This window comes from Dromaius novaehollandiae, chromosome 2, assembly GCF_036370855.1.
Source record: "Dromaius novaehollandiae isolate bDroNov1 chromosome 2, bDroNov1.hap1, whole genome shotgun sequence".
Lineage (NCBI taxonomy): Eukaryota > Metazoa > Chordata > Aves > Casuariiformes > Dromaiidae > Dromaius > Dromaius novaehollandiae.
This window is the reverse complement of record NC_088099.1, coordinates 110,663,945-110,683,773: the sequence shown is the minus strand read 5'-3', so window position 1 is coordinate 110,683,773 and position 19,829 is coordinate 110,663,945. Positions and strand designations below refer to the sequence as shown.

At 36.4% G+C, this 19,829-nt stretch overlaps 1 long non-coding RNA gene across 4 annotated transcripts in view; it reads right to left on the bottom strand.

Moving 5' to 3' along the window:
• LOC112992337 (uncharacterized) overlaps positions 1–19,829 on the bottom strand; it is a 221,599-nt gene that overhangs the window by 84,869 nt on the left and 116,901 nt on the right. For all 4 annotated transcript variants that reach the window (XR_010387877.1, XR_010387878.1, XR_010387879.1 and 1 more), the window contains 3 exons: positions 17,641–17,755; positions 17,076–17,124; positions 8,897–8,983 (listed from right to left, as the gene is read on the bottom strand). This is a non-coding gene — a long non-coding RNA (uncharacterized LOC112992337). The remainder of the gene's footprint in view (positions 1–8,896; positions 8,984–17,075; positions 17,125–17,640; positions 17,756–19,829) is intronic.

Sequence of the window (19,829 nt, the reverse complement as noted above, 5' to 3'; positions counted from 1 at the left end):
TCGGAAGCCTGATGGTTCATGATGTATGACTATGGATTACAGGGAACTACATAAAATTGCCCCACCATTAGCAGCCATGGTGTCTGACATGGTAACTCTGCTAGAAGGAGTGGGGAAATGTCTGCAGAAATGGAAAGCTGTCATTGATTTGGCGAATGCATTCTTCTCCATCGCTATATCCCAGCAATCTCAAGATCAATTTGCGTTTACATGGGATAATAAGCAATATACGTTTCAAGTCCTTGGTCAAGGCCATAAACATAGCCCCACCATTTGCCACCAGATGATCTCATCTGATGTCCCTTTCCCCCTTACAGAATATATCATCCATCATTACATTGATGATATTTTGATAATGGGATCTTCTAAGGAACGAGTACGTGAACCGCTATCGTTGCTAGTACAGACCCTACAGGAGCGGGAGTGGGCTGTAGACCCTAAGAAGGCACAGGGGCCGGACATCAGTGTGCAATTCTTAGGAATAGTCTGGAGGAGGCAGATGAAAGCTATCCCTGAGAAAGTGCGCAGTACTATTCAACAGTACCTTGTTCCCACTGCTGTAAAAAAAACTACAAGCTTTTGGGGGACATTGGGGGTTTTGGTGGACGTTTATATCCCACTTAGCATATTTAATGGGGCCACTACAGCATTTAACCAAAAAAAGTAGCCAGTGTCAATGGACTAAAGAGCAGCAGCAAGGCTGTGACCTGTGCCAGGAGGCAGTGGTCCAACATTCCGGACTAGTCACTCCACACGAGGGACAACCTTCCGAGCTGGAGGCAACGGTTATGGGGGATACGGTGTCTTGGGGGTTGTGGCAGCAATGTGCCCACACAAGGCGGAAACCTTTAGGTTTCTGGTGCTGTTTCCTGCAAGGGGCCACAGCAAATTATACACCTCTGGAAAAACAGCTTTTGGCTGTGGTGTGGGCGTTGCAGGATACCAAGTGAGTTACAGGACATGACCTGGTGACTGTACACACCCCCATCCCCATTCAGGTATGGGTGATGGATGATACAGTCAGGGCCCACGTGGGGTGGCACAAGCTGCAACTCAGTGGAAATGGAAACACTATTTACAAGCCCGGTTTAAGGGGAGGAGAAAGGACATGAGTACCCCGCATGCAACCTTGTTAGAGGAAGTACATTTTGAGCATGTGCCTCTATTGTCTGAGCCAGAGGGTCTACCCCCACCTCGCTCCCCCGATAGAGCCATCACCTGCCCAAGAGGCCCCTCCTTTTGAGACGTTATCTCCTGAGCGAGTACAAGCCAAACCAACCCTAGCAATCCCTGCTCAGATATCTGTAATGGAAAGGAGGGTTGCCACACGCATACTCACCTCCGGGGAGGTAGAATTCTATACATCTGAGCAATTTACAATTATTAAACGAAGGGTTATAAGCTTACATTTAAGACTTGGCTGCCCTTCACAGTGTGCATGGCTGTTTACAGCTTTAATACCTGTTCACATAGCTCCACTCTTATTGACCTCTTCTCAAGATTTATCTTTCCAGGTATCCATATCCACACCAGTGAATGTCTCACAGGGAGCACCAATACTGCGAGGAATTCTGATCCACAGTGCAGGAGTGCCTCAAGTTCAGCAAACACCCTCAATTCACTCTTTAGCCAGTGTGTGGGTACTAACTCCTCAAAAGAAAAAACGGCCTGGCACCGTTTTAGCAGATGGTCCAGGAGCCACCGCTCTAGTTCTTCCTGATGGTGATACCATGCCTTTCTATCTTCCCATCAACAGGTTATCACGCTGGCCTGTTGGAATGTTTCCTCTTGCGACCACGACAGATGCCCTTGATCTACAAGACCATCCAGCTTCACATGTAAATACATGGACTTGTCTCTCACAAAGATCACCTAACCTCTCTGCTTTCTGTATTGCAGAAGGATGATCAGTGAATGATGTCTTAACTACGTGTTACATAGATGTACCAGCTCCACTCACAGTATTGCAGAGTTACACTTTCTTAAAAATTTTTGACACTTCTGTTGCTCCCATGAATTTATACGATTTGCGTGTTGTTTCCCAAAAGCTGACACCTTGGACTTACTCTTTTCATATAGCTAACATATCTAAAGCAAATACTTGCTTTCACTTTGTAAATGCTGCTTCTCTTCTGCAGAATGTAACTGATACACAGCTAATTTGTGATGACACTATGAATATTAACCTCTGCATCTGCTCACCTTAAACTACCATTAGGATGGTTCCTTCTGTGTGGCACTACAGCATATATATATGTGCCAGCCAACACCACAGGTGGCCCAGGCACTGCAGGTTGTGTTACTTTAAGCATCCCTCCCTTTATGACCCTGTGGCATATCCTAGATGCCACTTGTAACCGCTATATAAGTTTATTTTCTCATGCAGAAGCCCTAGGCCTATTATTGAGCCTAGCTGGGATCCCGGGGGTGGTGGCGTGTGATTATAAATAGTTAGAGCATGTTGCCTGTGCTTTCGCTTAAAGCTTAAATTGGACATCTAGAGCCATTACCTTTTTAAAGTTGGGAGCAGTATGGCAAGGAACAGTGCAAAAACGTTTAGTGATCGACTACCTCCTACTGCAATATAACCATGGGGGTTATGACTTGCCAGGATGTGCTGTTTTAACATCACTGATGAATCGGCAACTATTGAGAATGATATCAGCTGCTTACAAGATGTTATCCAATATATCTGGCAGAATGACAGAGATGCCTGGCTGGCTAATTGGTTTGGCTCCCTAATGGGATGGCTGGGCCACAAGGAGAACTCTTGTTTATCTTTTGCTTTGCATTATGTTATGTTTTGATTTCATTACTTTGTAAACTCCCTTGCCCTCATACCCCATGCCCTTCTGAAGACTGGGACGGCCTGTAACTAGCTTTCCATTGTGGGGGGTGGAGTGTATGGGAAAGTGCGGAAGAATGCCGAGGAGGTAGGTGATGGAAGCTAGCCAGACCGTTCCGTGGGATAAGGAACATCAACAGGGCATGTTGACCCACAGTCACGTGGCTGAGCCTGAGCCAGTGTGGCACTGCACCTGGGCTTTGAATCGAGAATAACGATGGGCTCAACATGCTTACTCCGCATGTGTATAGTACATAAAAACTTCATCTAGTGCCCCCCCCCTGCATTCCTCACCCTGGACAGACACTTAGTGGTGCCAGGGTTACCCTGCTCCGTTATTGCCTCGATCAGGGAAAATGCTGGGGAACCCCTGCTCAGATGCAGAGGTAATAAATGCTCCATATCAACCATTGTATGCCTTGTGTTTGTGTATCTGTCCCTGCTGAGAGCCCAGGCGGTGCCCCTGCCTCACCCTTACAAAGTATTTATCAGTTACTGCAGAAAAAAAATACATTTTTTCATAACAAGTTAAGTTTAAGAAACCAGGCTGCTTTAGGTATGTGAGGATGTCCATTACAAGCAAATGGAGTAATGACTCCAGTTGCTATACCACTACCTTAGAATTCAGTCCTTTCTTCCATAGAACATATTGAAATAATTGATTCTTTTGATCACTGACTTATGGGAGGGGGGAAGCTTTGAATTAAACATCTGTGAGATGAGACATGCAACCATAGTACACTGAAACAGACAACCACAACACATTTAAAAGCAAAGAGCAAACAGCATTTCCTTTTCCTTTCTGATTTAGTCTCATGTACTTTATCCCTGCAGGGAAAGAGCAGAATATGCTTTAAGGAAAAGAGTTCTCTTTTATCTCTTTTTATAAATTTTTATTACTCATAAAAAGAACAACAGATGAAAAGCTGAATGCTTCTTATAGTCCACAAGGATCATCATGCAAATTCACCTTAGAAGATTAAAGTCCCCTAGGTTATATTATCCAGGTTGAAGATGCATAACTGGTATTTTTGATTACAAGAAATTATAGATGAAAAAGGCAAACTGTTTTCCAAGCTGTTTAGGGCTTCCTCTCTTTCTCAGCAAGGAATTGCCTGAAAAGGTAGAAATTCTCCCCCTCCCTTTTTTTGTGTTTAATAAACAGGAGGGGATCGAGATATAATCCCTTCAAAATCTTTTTTTTTCTTCTTTTTTCTTTTTTTCTCTTTCTCTTTTTCTTTTTTTAAGTGGAGGATGGATGTTTACAGTTCCAGTTTCCTGAGAATATGTTTCAAAATGCATCAGCATTATTTGGAAAATTCTTACTGTATTTGTATGTGAAAAGGAGACTTGTATAGCACTGTTTTTTCCAGACAAAATAAATGCAAGTGTATTTCTGCAATGATGCACACACACCCCCCACCCCCACCCCCCCCCACCCCCCGGGTGGAAAGGCAATCAAGTTCTAGCACCTAATGCACAGGCATTAGCATGTAAAAGCATAATGAGCATCAGTAATGAAAGCAAAACAAAAAAGGAGGAAAAGAACAATTGAGTTTAAGACATACTTAAAGAAAGATGTCAGAAGCCACTGAAATACATACTATGTTTCAAAATCCTCTACTGATGGAAGTCAGTATAGCTCTACTGAAGACAATCTGTCACTGTATTTCAGGCAGTAGTATTTGAATAAACTCTTATCCTGTTCTATAAAGAAACTTTTTAGTCCAACAAGTAAGAATTTCTATTCAAGACAACATTAAATTCTGTCTAGGACTAGAGTCTATCCAAGTCTGATTTATTTCCTTAAAGGGTCTTTGATATCCAGAAATCTTTCATTTTTCACTAAATATGTTGTGTTTGTCTGTGATAAAAGCCATTATTCCTATTTACTTCAGAAAATATCTATGTTATACCAAAGACACACCAAACAAAGGACAAATTCCTTGCACTGAAGTACCAACTGAATGTTAACTGACAAATTTAATAAAATACACAAATGTAAGATTTCACACTTTCTTTACTGGTATAATTTTTAAATAAGAATGTAAAAGGTGCTTAACTGATTTTTTTTTAAGAATATGAAAAGAAAGTATCTGTTTTATAGTAGAAAAATTACAAGAACTTATAATTTAACATTATAGTTTGTATTTAAAATATGTATGTACATCACCATACAATTTTGTGACTGTCACTAATGTGATCGACATTTAATAAATAACATGCTAATTAATAAAAAATCAGATAAAAGGAAAGAATTTTTCAAGGTCTTGAAAATAAAATTTCCTTTTAAATTTTTCTTCCATTTACATTTCTTCCAAGACAACCTAGTTCTCTTCAGCTAGTGATCTTACTCTACAGAATAGGTTAGGTCTAGGAGTCTTTGCTTTCCTTTTTGAAGTGAACACATTATGAAGTTGGAGAATACCCTCATACCTAAGGCCTCATAGTCAATAAGACTTCCCAATAACCCAAGGCAGAAGAAAACACATTGGGACTGTGCTGGGCACACTGCCTGGCTTCCCTTTGTGAGTCTACTGATTTCTTTTCTTGTTCGAAAGGATAAGAGATATTTTATCAGCAGAATGACAATAAAAAACAAAAATGAAAAGCTTTTTGATTTTTTTTTAATCCTGAAATCATTTAAATTATTACATCTAGATATACTCAAAGATGGTGGGAAACAGAATTAAGTAAATGAAGCTCAGGTCACAGTAAACCAATCCAGAATCCTGTTGGGGGACTTTATTCCCATTGTGCAACATCTCACAGAAAGACAAATATCTTCTAGCTTTCTCAATCTATTCTACAGCACAGAAAGAATCACTTTTCTCCTTCCTACCTAGATATTGGGTTCACTGATATATTATATCACTTCTTGAAGACTGACATGCAGCAAACACAGCCACCTAGCAGTGTAGAAAAATCAATTAAAATTAAAGTTACAGTCACGTGAGTGAGTTATGGCTGACAAGGTCCTCAAAAGCTGTTAATTCCAGAATGATTTCTGTCTCATCAATAAGAAATAATATTCATTCCTTTTTAGACTTTTTGTTTGTTTGCTTGATCATGCAGTAGTTCCAGAAATGTTGTACATGTGGAGCTCAGGCACCGAATTAGCTCACCTGATTTGATCAGGTGCTAGATCAGGTGACAGATTATAAAAGGAAAATTTGTAAGGCAGGGGCATAGATACTTCAGAGAAACATGGATAGATCTTTTGTCACCTTTTCATATTTTATCCCTGAATTCCCTACATGTGTCTGTCTCTCTGGGTACCTGCTCTCTTCAGTGTTTGTGGGTGTTAGACTAGAGGAACTCCCACTTAATAAGACAACTGATAAAGGAATTATCAACAATTTAACACTTTAAAATAGCAAAGACAAAAGTGTACCTCAATAAGTAACGCAAATGATTAACTTTCGGAATGTCAGACAGTAAGAAAGCCTCTTCATTATCATTCTGTTTTTACTTTAAAGAAAATTTCTTTGGGGGAAAAAAGTGAAGTGTGATCTTATTATAAGTTCTGCCTGCAAAGATAAGTTTTAATCAGAGCCTCAAATTAAGAGGTAGAGGACAGGTCAGGAGTGATGTTTCTGGATATATAGGACTTCCCTAGTAAAAGGGATAAACAAGGTATAAATACTGGAACAGTAACCCTATTTCTTCCTCTTCAACACATGTAGCTCAAAAGGCACGTTATGAATGCATCTAGTTAAAAAGCTTGAATGAAAAACGTTCACTTTTCCTGTGATCAGCATGTGCTTCACGAGACAAATACGAAAACCTTACAAAGCAATTCAAGGCTTAAGTGTCATCTGCAGACATACAAGCTTTCTAAGCTTTCTAACAAGAAATAATTGTTTTGTTTTTTTTTTTCCATTTACGTAGAAAAAACTATTCAAACCATTGAAAATAAAAATCTTGAATCAGTCTTTGGCCTATTCTGCCTGAAAAGTTCTATATGTCAATATATTACTCAGATATTGCTTCAGACATAACCAATGTAGACATTAAATTTGTCTGTTCTTCCACAACAATATTTAATATCAGTATTGAGGCATGTTGTGTAAAGCTGAATGCAAGACATCTCACCAACCTGACCTGGTAGCAATACTTTTCCTGTCCCATCTGCTTTAGAGACATTCTCTCGTAAAAGCCTTACGAATTGCCTATCCATTTGCATGACATTAAATAATCTTCTTGGAATTGCTGCATTACAAAATATTCAGCTGCAGCATGTGTCACTTAAGTATTTGAAAATAAGAATACTCTTACATATAAAGGACTGATTCATGTGGGCTGCAGGGATTGGTGATCCACTATAAATCATCTGTGCATCAAAATCTGAGGACCATGGAAAACAGCACACAACGGTAAATTATCCTATGTTTTATACACTTTATCTTCATGAAGGTTTTTAAAATCTCACGTTCAAAGAACTAGTAGCTCACTACTCTGATTTTTCACCTTTGAGACAATGCAGGACGATACCTGTCAGTTCACAAGTGAAAATGAGTTTGGTGGTCTGAAACTCCTCCCTTTGGGATGCTTGTCCATGTCACAAAACCACAGCTTGTTTTTCTGCAACTGGCTAACCCTGTTCAGAAGAGCACTCATACAACAATGACAGGAGTGTTGGAGGTCAGGTAATTTCTGTGTAGAGAACACTGCTGGGAAATTTTAGCACTTATATTGGACCACATATCATTTTTTGATCAATATGAGGTTTTCGGTACACCTCATTACGTGCATCTAAGGACCTCAGGAGGAAAGTTTTTTTTATGGGAAATGATGATTTATAAAAATAGAATTTTTGCAAGGATTGATCAGTTTCAACTAAAAATTTGTTTGGAAAGCTTACACATGCATAAAGAAATTCGAAGTATGAGCGTAAGGACGTATACTTGAATGCACACAGCAGAAGCTGCTGGCAGAATCGTTTCCAGGATATTAAGTAACTCTTAGGTCTCTACGTTCGAGTCTCAGTTTTTATTCAGACTTGTTTCACAGTAAAATCTGATCACTCTTGTGACTGCAGGTAAGAAATTTCTCTATGCCACAGGTATGAAATTAAGACATTGGGCATTTTAAGAGATTTTCAAGGATAATATAGAGGAAACCTATGACAGATGTTAAGAAGTAAGTCTGAGTTCCTTAAGTCCTCTGACTTTTTTACATGTTCATCATCTCTTTTCTATGCTAGATATATACTCTTGTAACTACTCTGTTATAGTATTCCCTTGCCACAAATGTTAGCCCATCTTTGCACTTAGATATCCCTTTGCTTTCTGCTTTCTCCATTTCTTCATGCAAAGACTTTAAGATTTGTTAGTCTACAGTAGATTCTTACAAGAAAATCTCATTATCTGAGTATATGTTCAGGCTTCCAGTGAGAATCATTCACAGTAAAGCCACTCATTTTTCCAGATATCCATTTTTATAAGTAGAGTCAGGTCCCTAGTTCCATTGGGACAGAGAGGATTTCTACCTAATTTTGTTCTACTTTTCTCCCCTATGGATTTATTTCAGTTAGCTGCTACTTCTGTCACTTGGGCTACGCCCGGTGTTGGTATGAATTTAATATTTCCTCCTATACCATTCACACTTCTTTGTGAATGCTCTACTAGACCATTCATGGTGCTTGCATTTTCATCAAGAAAAACAAGTCGCTGTCAAACCACCTATTCAGTGCTGTTGATAATCAGCTAAGCAAGCAAACTTAAATGCTTAAAAATCAAGTTGTTTAAAAATCTTCTAGTACAACTTGTCACTGTTTAACTGCTGATTCTTGAAAGCAATTTAAGAAAGTACTAAGAGTAATGTTCTTTCAGTTTGATAATCTCAGCATGAAAAAAAAAAGAAATTAAATAACACCAAGTGAAATACACTTTCATGCAATGTGCTGTATAACTAACTTGTGGAATTCACTTCCATAAGAAGTGAATCCATAACAAACATGTTTCAAAATAAATTAGACATTATATGTATGAGTTTCACATTCAGCAGCACTAATTTTAATAATGTTAACAAGGTTACTAGTTTTCAAACCTCAAAGCATAAATTTATCTTGAACTTGATTTAGGAAGAAGTATCCTACTTAGTCTTTCCTCTAGCTTCTGTAATGCATAGGAAAACCTGTATGCAAAAAAAAGAACAAAGAAAAAAGAAAAAGAAAATATTCATTTTCCTTTGAAGATGAATGGTTATACATGATGTGAAAATATAAATGAATGAAAATGATATAAATAAATAAATCTATTGTGTTTGTTAAATTATGCCTATTCCATCCAAAATATGCAGTTAACTATTACTCATTTAATCAAGTGCCTGGGTGGCACTTTTATTAGAGTCTGAAAATGCAAAAGGGGTTAATTAATTGTAATGCATGGAAATAGACCTAGTCTGAGCCTAAAATCTGGCCATGGATGTAAGGATGTGCAACGCTGACCAGAGACAAGACTTTCCACCTAAAGTACATATTTTTGACATTCTAGTTCTGGATCTCTCTATGCTATCTTATGTCTTTATTTCATTGCAAACAGAAGAGTTTGGGCTTTAATTTTAGCTCCAGCATTGTTTTACCACCTTAACATGAAAAATCACTGTAAGGCCAGATGTTTTAATTTGACATGGAATGTTGAATCTCTAAACTTTCATATCTAATTTATGCATATGTAGAAAGAGTAAACACACACACACACACGATGACTTCTAGAGATATTCCAGGCTGTAGTTTTAATTTCTATGACTGTTAGATTACTTGCAATTAACCACTTTTGTGAAACCCACTGAGACAGCAGAATAACACTTTTACAATAAATCATGTTATAATGCATGGTTTTCATTTTAAGATGGAAAATTAAAGCATGTTGGATCTATATGGCTAAATATATTACAAACCCTGTCAGAGTAGTAAGTACAAAACACATTTTCAAGCACTGAATCTTTATTTTGATGGTAGCATTTCTTTGTAGTATACCTTTCCTATCACATTAAAAAGCAAACAAAAAACCCCGCAGACCTCATTTTGTTGGGTACAAAATTAGCCACATCAAGAACAGGGGGCTTTGTTCTGACTTTAAACTCTTGTCAGCCTAAGTTTAGAGTATAATATGAGCAAGTTTCAAATCACATTTGCAGGCAGATGAAATTGCAAAAAGGCTAACCTATTATTTGAAGGTAATGAGTCAGAGTGATTCACTGTAGCCTCTCGGTGATTTCTGCATGAACCAATCAAATGAAAGGGCACAGAAGCCATTCACAGTGAAGATGATCCTTAGTTCTAACTAATATAAAACCTGAAATCATTAAAATGCCTAACAGTGAGGAAGATGGAACTTAAAAGGGAACCTCTGTGACCAAAAATATAAAATAAAATAAAATCCCCACAACACAAATAGCAAAACCTTTAAATCAGTCATCAGGATGAAACTGTCCAAATGCTGGATCTTCTAGTTTCCATAATTTGAAGAAAGTATGTAATCAAAATCTCTTAACAAAGCTGTTGCATTTAAACTTTAAAGAAACACAAATCATGTAGGTCATCAAATATCCCGCACGGCTCATTCAGAGTGATTAAAAGTGATAGTATTTATGCAACATAACCTTTATAATGAACAGGAAAAGAAATCAATGAATTATCATGAAGAAACTAAGTACAGATCACTTTTGTGTGTCATGTCATAACTAAAGAATTAATATTTTAGGATTTTTTTTAAAAAAATTTGCTGAAAGTATCTTACCTAAGGATACTTTTTCCACTTTAAATACTCAGAGAATTGAATAGACTTTTTTTAGGTGTTAAATACATATACGCACACACATATATGTCTATATACACATATGTATACTTTTATTTTCAGAGTCTGAATGCAGAAATATCTAAGTGTGCTATTCTGTGTGTCCTTCAAATCCAATGCATACATTCCTTTTCCTAGGCCTAACCAGCAAAAGAAAACCTTGCTATTGCTGTAAGATAAATGCAGTTAATGTTTTAGATTAATTGATATGTATATATCAACTATATCAACATATATATATATATATATATATATGTTGAACTAATAATTCATGGTAAAAAAATGGTCCAAGGCCAGCACAGGAAACAAAGGAATATTTTCATACTCAATTGCCAAACAGTAGACAGAGCTACCATGGCCAACAAAGTCCAAAAACTACTAGAGCAAACAAAACACTGCAGCAACAGTCCCAAGTCATACAGCTATACTTTTCAGCAAACAGGATAAAAAAATATCACGTCCAATCCCTATTGGATGGGATTTACATTTGACCACAATCCCCTTGATTTACATTTCCTAGACTAAAATCTTTCAACACAGAGTGCTAGACACTGACCTCCTAGAGCGGAATCTAGACCCCCAAGAGAGGCTTCCTAATGAAAAATAGATATCTTGGGGTAGTATTCAAACAGTGAGCTTGTTAAGTGTTTTGCCACTCAGAAATCCTGTCCTCAGACTCCTTACTGAAAACTGCCACAAGGCAGTCTGAGATTCCCTGACCTGAATTCTCTCCTTAAGGTAATTACAGTTGGTCTTTCACTGAAAGTCAGACCAAGATTACCATTTTATTTTCAGATGGGGAAAATGGCATATTCAGCCATGGATACTGAGAAATAGCTAGAAACTGACTCCTCCATGCTAGATTACTGGCTCTTCTTGAGAAAATTCTAGTTAAGATTTTCAAATTTACAGAAGAGGGCTTTAAACACCACAGTCAGTGAATAGTGGATTTGTGGAAAAGTTGCTTTTTATCTAGACAGATTGACAGGCAAGGGTCAAAAGATGGAAAGCAGAGTATAATGTTGGTGATTAGTAGAATGAAACACACATGTACTTATCTTAAAGCTGTTTTCCTCTTCTGAGCATCTGTTTTTTTTTTCCTCGTTCTTTCTCTTTCCTTCCTTTCCTTTCACTATTTTTCTTTCTTTTTCTTCCTCTTTCTTCTTCTTTTTTTTCTTTCTCTCTCTCTTTCTTTCTCTATTTCTATTAGGGTTTTTTTTTATGCCCTGATGGCCTTATACTTGTAGGAAGTAGAAAAACCTTGTGGAATCTTTTATTTCATTCTTGTTCTGTTTTCCTAAAATAAAATTGCTATGGCCTCAAGCTAAAATATCGGATCACAAATACTTTCAGCTGTGTTCTTATTTCACTTAACCTTGTTAATATAGCATCATCATTTAAAATATCTGAATAGAATTGTTTTAGAGATCACTCTGTGTCAAAAGCCACTTGATTTAAGCATTACTTTTGAATTATTGCATATGTCTTTTTCTCAAAGAGGAATTTGTTACTAAACTTTGAATGGTCCTCTGTACCTAGTTGCTGGGACAAAACATCATCATCGTGGATAAGGAAGAGATATCAAATCTGGAGTATACATGGTTGAAGGGTTCCATTTTTAATAAAAGCATGAGAAATAGTGTAGGTAACTGTTATTCTTTTTAGGCATGGTATATTTTGATGCTAGGAGGTCATCATCAAATAGGGAGTGTAGATTTGTATGCTGAAAGATGGCAACTGTATCCTGTAAGCATAATGGTAGAGGTATAGGCCTATTTTTGTGTATTCTTCCCTCTAGTTTAAACTGAAAGAGCTCATGATCATCTCTTTGTTTTCTAAAACTTTTTTTAATAGTGTTTCTACAATATGCTTAGAAAAATAAAGTCTGAAAAGGGAAATGTTTCTTGTTGGTGCACAGAAAAAAAAATGTTAAGTTTCACATTCAAAAACACTGAATTGTGCCATTATTATTTTTCTCCATTAGTCAATTTTGTCTCATTTGTATACTACCTAGAAAAAAAACAGAAAGCACTGAAGTGTCTCTATTCATATCCAGATCTGATTCAGAAGCTTTCTAATAGACTCTATCCCTTTTAATAGTATTTTGGTCCATCTGAAGAGAAGAAACCCTTCTATTCCCGGTGCTCTATTCATGACTGCTACTCTCTCTGTCTTCCATTACTTTAGGACAAATTTTATAGCTTATATGATTAATTCCATTTTACATGTATATTTCCAACCTAAATTCTACTTCGTGTGCTCCACCTTGGCAGGCAACACTTTTCTGTTTGCCAGGACGTTCTGGGGAAATACTGATTTCTCTTAGAAGAGAAGTCCCTGATTGCAGATGTCTCTGTTAGGTTTGATATAAGTCCTTCAGATCTTCTCAGGTATCAACAATCTTAACTGATATTTTGTCAGTCTCCTGGATATCTTCCTGATTTGTCTCACGGTCTACTCTCAGTATTACTGTCATCATCTTCCCATGGGTGTACTTAATTTATTCTTGTTCCTTAGCACTCCACCTTCTGATTGATAATTTTCCCTACACACTCTCCAGGGAAGCATCTCTTCCTTCTTCTTTTGTAACTTCGTTTGTCCTCCATTTGTTTCTTTTTTTTTCTCCCCCAGACTTATTCGTGTGGTCACATACTTCAGTGGGTCATCCTTTCTCATCCAAGGGTCTGCTGTCCAGCTCAGCTTTCTCAGTAAATTTTAAGAGCATAAATTGGACAAATAACTTATCTTCCTATCATGTGTTAGAATACTTTTCTGACTTCCATCATCTATTCTACATGCATTTTTAGTTCTCAGATCTATTTTTCCATGAACTCTACCTGCCAATATTTCATTCATAAATGACTCCTGCCAGGTAGCCACTCAAGGACAATGTACATCCAGCAGTTTCTGCATCCTATAGTCTATTTTTCCTCCTCCATTTCACAGGTCACTTTCACTGCTGCCTCAGAATCCGTGAACATGTTCTCTTTCCGGTTCTCATATTTAAAAAGAAAAACAATACTCCTGAAATCCTACCTCCTACCCATGATATTTCTCAATTTCCTCTCTCTATGCCATCTGACATTTTAGGTCCAAATTAATGATCAAAGCACTACTTTAAGCAAAAAGAAAGATTTCTGGCAGTGAACTCAAGTATCATATTTGAGGTCCACAAAGTAACATCTGGACTAATTCTGCTCAAACATTTTTAAGAGGAAAATGCCTGCCAATGGAGGAAATGCACATACAAAACCAGAGGTCCATCTGATATTCACGATAAATAATATACTCTCAATAGTCTAAAAATAAAGTCTGAATTAAGAACAGCAATGCCTTTGTAGGCATCTCCTTCAACCTGTTGGCATGCTGATCGTAAAGGAATAATGAACATTACAGTCACTTAAAGAAAAACAGGGGAAACAATAATGTTCTAAGAACCTAAATTTTTAAGAATACCAACATCCATTCCTATAAGTAGGTATTTTAAGACAGAAACTTTTGACCAGATGTTACACAAGAAAACCAAACATATTTTACTTTTGTCTAATTCAGCTGAGTATATCTTCCCCCATTAAATGAAGAAATAAATAACAAACCCTTCCTAATTTCTTTTGAGATAAAAGTTAAAATTATTTTTCAGAAATAATATTCACATTGCAACTCCAGAACTAATTTTTCAGCGCCTTCTCAGAGATGAAGCATTAACTTGTTAAACTGTAGATGAAGAATTTCATGATTAACAGTCCTTTGGACTACTACTGTGGTAAACCAAAAACATTATCTATTCTCTAATATGCCTGAGGGCTGCAATGGGCCATAAAAACATCCCTAACATAAGTGGGCTAGATAGTTCCTGAGGAGAATTCAAGGATTTAAAGAATTGGAAGTGTACATAATAAATATATGTAATGTTCCAGGCATTAAAAATATTTGTATGAAAGACATTATTGTAACAAAAAAAGTTAAGTTGTTTCTGTTTCTATATTATCTTGTCTTCAAAAAAGCTTAGTTATCTTAAAATTTGACATCAATGGAAATCCCAGAATAGCCTGTTCTGAAGAACTTCAGTAGCTGGTGCATGATTATTAGCTGAAAAAGCAATTTAGGAAAAACTGGGGGGAAAATGCAGAGTCCAAACAGTTCCATGATGAGCTTGCTAGAAAATTATTTTTAAATTTTGGGGTGCAGCTTTTTAAACTTTTTCATTTTTCGGTCTTTTAAGCAGAAAGAGTGCATCTCTAAACCAAACAGAATAAATCTCATTTATCTTAGGATATGGTCTAATATATGAAAACATAAATATTTATTAACACATTAATGCAAGGGCTATGAGGTTTTTGGCATTGAACCTTACTAAGCTGTGCATCTGCATACACAGAGGACAACACATTAGCATGTGTATGCTAAACCTTCCCAGTTCTTTCTTCTTCTTTGTTCTGTATGAAAGCCAATTACATTTTGAATTACTAAGCCTATTCTGCACTTTGTTGAGTAATAAATGGAGAGTTAGTCAAAACTGAAAAAAACTATGACACTGTAGGGTGAGTGTCAATTAGACTGTTTTTAAACTGCCCTTCAGCTTGCTGGATTAACTCTAATTGATGCCCCAGTACTATGCCATGTGAAATAATTTACAACAGTTTTTGACTCCCCAAAGCATTACTTGATGCCTTGTAATTATTAAAGTAGTAGGACACTGTCAAATTGGCCAGATAAGTTAGTTAGGAAGAGGCTGGGATCTCTTTCATATGAAGAACTGTGTGCTGTGGACACTGATTTTCCAGTTTAATAACCAATTTAGAGGTTATTAATGTATGTTAACCAGACAACACCTATTAAGAGAGTTACTTTCTATCTACCTTTCCAATAAAATAAAAATGATGTTTTGTATAGCCCAGAGTAGGGTCACAAATATAAACTACATTAATTATAATAAAGAATAAAACACAGACTCGGTCTGATTCATTAACAGCCATTTTTAACGAAATCACCCCTAATATACCTCAAGGATGAAAGGAAGAATCAGCCTCCAATAGTTGGTAAGACTGACAGAATAACTATTGTGTAAATCCAAATGAGTGAAAATGGCTTAATAGCTTATATTTTATTTCTTAAAACCTAGTGAATGAAACAGTGTTCCAAGTAAATATTAGGATCTAATTATGTGAAACATCAGACATACATGGGAGAAATTCATGGAGGCTTTTTGTTTTTAAATCATTGCTTATAGTTGCATAGAATATAATCTCAGAGAGAGGTAGGCTGATCTCTTCAGGGGAGAAAGAAGTAAGAATAGCTGATATACAAAGTAATATGATACCAATTGTTGAGATAAACAATTTTCAGGATTTCTCATTTGGTGGAGAAAGAAACATAGTAGATATTCTTCTAATATAAAACCCTATCAAAATATATCTCTAGGTATTTTAATAACTGAGATTAAAAGCAAGTATTTTATGAACTGCTTTACCCTCTTCAGTTAAATCCAAAGATAAAGGATATATGTTAAGGCTGACATCCAGCAAACAAATCAAAACAAGGACTTGATTGTGCTTTCATGGAGATCAACACTATTCCACTGCAACTATACTGATTTTAGTTGCACTAAGCCTGATTTATACTGATATGAAAAGGAAAACATGGTTAATTTTGAAATGTTACTCCTCCAGTTGATTTTAATTATGCAAATGACCTATATGCCTTTCAAAAGCAGTTGACTGATAACCCCAAAAAATTAAGACAACAGAACAGGTGAAAGCTCAGCAGCTGGAGCATGGGTTTCTAACTATGCTGACAGCTCAGTATGATGTTGGGTACTAGAAGGACTTCCACTGTTATTGGATCTTCTACAAGATCTTCTAACTAACAGAGAAGTAGCAGTTTCTCCAGTCTTTTTTTCAGGCACAATGGACTGTGCCAGCATTAGCATTCCTTTGAAGCATTAATCCAAATTTATTGACACCATCAGTTTGGGTATTGGCATAAATTCACCTTTGCTCTGCACGGAACAGACAAGCATTTGAAACCAAGACCCACTACTTCACTGTATCACAGAATGATCTTTGCTCTTCTGGACATCTCATAGGGTAATAGCCTAAGAAATACTTTAAATACTGTAATGATGTGTGGGATGGCATATTCCCTCAATAAGAAATGTAGGTGGGAACTATAATGAACGAACGTAGAAGACTGACTGGGCTTGTTTATGTTTGGTCATTTACAGATAGTTAAAATAGCGTCTGGTATCTAGAAACAGACTTTATAGATGTGAGATGATTCACTGTTATGGTCCATGCCTCAAGTACCATTACATCAATCAAACGTGTAGTTTAGTTAAATTAACTTTTCCTTTTATATAAGACAGTATATTCACTCTCTGTGTTATAACAGTTCATTCTAGATGCAGCAACAAACACACAAGACTATACCTTGAAACTGCATCACTGAACGTCAGTTGTTCCTCCTCTCTCTCCCTCCCTGCAGGTATGAATTGAAAGCAAGATCAACCCATGAGTGAATAAGGTATAGAATGAACAAATCCATCAACATAGTTAACTGTTCTGCATGACCTACAGACGGTTAACCATCTTCAGTAATTCATGTCATAATCATTGTCTAAAAACTCACTGCAGATGCTAAACTTTTACATTAAGCCTGTACAGAAGTTAATGAAGGAAACTAATTTAGCCAAATGCAGATTAGAAGCGGAAAACAGCTCCTTGATTATACAGGCTAAAATTATACATAACATACCTATATATACCTAATATTTATAAAAAACACATATATAAAAGCAAATGTCTTCAGCATCTTGCCTCAAAGCTCAGAAGTAGCAACAAAGAACATACCTACAATTTCATTCAGTTAAATAGACACTCTACATATAAAATTTTAGGGTCAATTTGTTGCTTATGAGTAAAGCAAAATTGCATATTACAGCATGTAAAAATCTGACCTCAGCATAACCTGGATCTTTCATAGAGACTGACTCACCATCGTCTTCCACTAGTTTTGGCTTTCTTTAAATTCTTCCTTTTCTTATTTGTATTTTGTCCAAGATAAGAGTAGATATTATTCTCATGCTTTGTATTTTATTCCTCTTGAATTCCTAGAAGAAAGACAAGAAAGAAGAAGGTATTATTTTTAATTCTGTCACAAATGACCAGGGAAAATGTGGTCAATGTAATATAATAGACTAAACCAATTGCAGAGTTCATTTTGAACCAGGAAATAGGTCAGACACTGTGACTGAAATAGTCCCAAACTAAAATATGGCTACCAGAGCATATCTTTAGCAACAAAATATGACAAGTATTTCAAAGTACCATCTGGGGAGAAGATGAATGTAAAATTCTGATGTGTTTAAGTCAACGAGAATCTGACAGGATTTCACCTCCTTCTCTCTGAAACTTGCTTCCTGCCTTGGGAGTATATGCATTTTACAGCCTTTTAACATGGCATTCATGCTCTGGTTTAGACAGCGTATATATAGACATGCATAGTTATGAATTCTGCTTTTGTTTTATTGGCTTGTTATATCTTTGTTGTTACTAGCTGTCTTTTTCCAGTGTCTTGCATGATACTGCTTTTGTTAGGAGAGTAGCCACACAATGCAAGCCTCTGCAAAGTTTGTTAAAGACAATCAACAACCGAGTAGAATTTGCCATGACAAAACTTTTTTTTTTTCCTCCATGTGTATGGATTGGATTCATTATATACTTGGTGCTCAAAAAGGCATTTAAGAGAGAACCATTTGTCACTGAAGTGAGATATTCTATTGATGCCATGCAGAAATGTTACATTTCAAACATGACCTAAGTGCAACTATTCCTTTGCTATTGTTTACTGCTTCATGGCATGACATTTGAGATCCATCTTTTTTTATATATATATACTGAAGTTATTAAAAACTGATCATATAGGAGGATATCATACAGGAAACGATTTGGGAAGTGGAAAGCTATTGGAATTATAGAACCACAAATGTTTATGTGAAGCCATTTCTGTCCTCTTTTCATAAACATCTGGAAGCAAGCTGAACTATATTTGACACTCATCAAAAAAAGAGAAATCCTATTTTATGAATAAACAGTTATAAAAGATATATTTACCTAATTTTCACAGAGCAACACAGTAGTACTTAGCTGAAATGTGATAACTGAAACCACTGTGAAAGTCTGCTAGCATCTTGTATTTGCAATGGATGAAAGCACGAACACAGCCAATTTCAACTCTGCTACTAAAAAGTCTCAGTACTTTTTAAAGCACATATATCCATACTTTTTCTAAGTAATTCTTTTTTTTTGTAAAAACCTGGCAAATTTTGTTGAAAATTTGCCAAAAGACAGTACATTTGAAAAAATGAAGAAAAATGAGCAATCTTTTCAATTGAAGATATATTCACATATATTCCAAAAATATGTTTACTTATTGTGAATTTATTTCTGTTAGCTTTGTCATAGTTAAAATATTGAAAGGCAGCTTACTTCAAAATTTAAAAAGATAGATTAAAAATAGCAAAAAATACCCGATAGGGTAGAGCATGAAGCCTGACTCTTCTTACAACAAAATACCCAGTACTATCACATTTTCTCTTCAGACATTTTAATATTGGGAGAGTGTAAGCAGAGTGTATTTCAGTTTTATAGCCTTTCCTCATGAGAAGAATAGAGAGAAGAGTTATGGAATACTGGAATTGTTTTGTATACTGAAAACTTGCTAGGTGGTTGTGCTGTTTTAAAATACTTTTTTTAAAGCTGAAGTAGGTTCTCTTTTGCTCGTCAGTGTTAGAAAAAAAAATCCTTCTCTACTCAGAAGAAACAGTCATTAGGTTCACTGCATATCTGGCCTCGTGCTCTGCCTACAATCTCTTCTTCCAGTATATAATGTTGATTAGCAATATACGGTTTTAGTGTCCTTTAGTGGCATTTTTATGCCATTCAAAAAATTAGTCTGCAAGCAATTGCAGGGGCAGAGAAGTACGGATAAGGATGAAACAGTTTGGCTAAAGAACTGACATAAGCTGCTCCTGCACTAGAAGAATTGGCAGAAACAGCTGTCATGTAGGTCCTGTTATGACAGTCCACAGCAGAGCACCCCATGATTGCAACTAAGAGGTATAACAAGACAAACAACATGTCAGCATTGTGGCAGCATCAAGGAAAGAATAACAAATTACTCTT